The sequence below is a fragment of the Phaseolus vulgaris genome, chromosome 10, assembly GCF_000499845.2.
Source record: "Phaseolus vulgaris cultivar G19833 chromosome 10, P. vulgaris v2.0, whole genome shotgun sequence".
Taxonomy (NCBI): Eukaryota; Viridiplantae; Streptophyta; class Magnoliopsida; order Fabales; family Fabaceae; genus Phaseolus; species Phaseolus vulgaris.
Window position 1 is genome coordinate 40,660,934 of NC_023750.2, and position 1,787 is coordinate 40,662,720.

The following is a 1,787-nucleotide window of genomic DNA, read 5'->3' on the forward strand; positions in this document are numbered from 1 at the left end:
CACATCCGAATACCACTCGGAGAAGGAGATTGTGAATTTTTTTTTGTTTTGATTTTAAAGTATTGCTCCTTGCAAAGGGAACACGAGTGCCAAGGGGCATGCTCTGTGTTGGTGTGAGTTTGTTCGAACCACTGGGTGGTCTAGTCTTATTGTAGTGTAATGATTTATTGATGAAGAGTATACATTTCATTGCAATGTAGATTTTATAATAGCTCTATATCCTTGTCAAACTTGTCTTGTATGTCAGTGATGACATGTTGGATGCTAGTTTCATTCCTCTAGAGCATAGTTCCCGTGTAAGAGGATTGTACAAAACCTTGGGCGAGTGGTGGTGTTACGACATTTTCTATGAAAAAAATTTGGCATGCCTAAATCAGAAAATGATAAAATTGAATGTCTTCTACCATCTACGGTTTTCTCTATTGGGGTGTCTAGTAATTATGTAAAATGTTAGGAGTAATGTTTAACTTATACATATGATTAGGAGGAGGAAAAAGTTGTGTCAACTCACAATTGCTAAGTCCTCCTTTGATGATGGACCATTGGATCTTAGAGTATCCACCAATAGGAAGTATATGGAATTGACTATGTATCATCTTATATACTCGACAGTAGACAAATTGGTCAATCTAGATTCATGTATGATATTTCATACTTGAATACGTTAGCCATGTCTAGTGATTTAATTTTCATTCTGTATTTATAAAGAAACACCTATTTATCTTTGACATTTTTTCTTCAAATTAATTTCTTATAAAACTTAATTATTTTTCAAAATTATTACTTTTAAATAAATAAATAAGTAAATTACTAAACATAAACAACAATAAATAATAAAATATTAATAATTCTGTTGTAAACGTTGTAATACTGTTGGGCTAACATTCCAATAGAGGCATAATTTTAATAGTCATAATATATCAACAAATCAGAGTGGCGCAGCGGAAGCGTGGTGGGCCCATAACCCACAGGTCCCAGGATCGAAACCTGGCTCTGATATTGAGTGGCTTCCGAATTTTTCTTTTCTTTTTTTAAACTGTTTTTTTAGTTCTAGTTAATAAAGAATATTTGAAAAGATAACAATTAATAGGACAACTCATAATTCTTTTAAGCGTTATATCTTCTAAAAATTGATAAAAATTTATTCAAATAGATAAAAAAAAGTCGACATGTTATATATACATTTCACAGATTTAGTTTATAAGTTTTCTATTTACTATTCATGACATTAATAATATTTTTTATCTAAATAATTTTATTGTTAGTATACGTTGTAAGTAATTTTTTTCTTAAAATTATGTTTTTTTTTTAAACTATACTTTTAAATAAATAAATAATTAAATTACTAAACATAAACAACGATAAATAATAAAATATTAATAATTCTGAAAGTTGACATATAAATCAGGTGACTGTCTTTATAATCACTTAATACAATAAGAAAAAGCAAACATATAATTAATTTTAAATTAATCATTTTATTTTAGTATATATTTAAATTTTAATTTAGAAAATTATTATAAATATATTCAAATATTTTTATGTTACCAATATTTTATTTAAATTAAAAAACAATAATTTAATATTGTACGATAACTTAAAACACGTCATTATTTAAGTGAATATGAACATTTAACTAAGGATGCAAAATGAATTCGTATAAAGATAATTAATTATTGGTTATGTGCTCGATTAACGGTCATATATTAACTTTATCTTTATATTCATTTATATTTTAAACTACTAAAATACTCTTAATTTATTTGGTATTATATTTTAAAATTTAT

At 26.1% G+C, this 1,787-nt stretch overlaps 1 non-coding gene across 1 annotated transcript; it reads left to right on the forward strand.

Annotated features, from left to right (window-relative positions):
* The first annotated feature begins 927 nt into the window (after positions 1–927).
* Positions 928–999, forward strand: TRNAM-CAU (transfer RNA methionine (anticodon CAU)). The gene has a single exon. It is a non-coding gene; the product is annotated as a tRNA-Met (tRNA).
* The last annotated feature ends 788 nt before the right edge of the window (positions 1,000–1,787 follow it).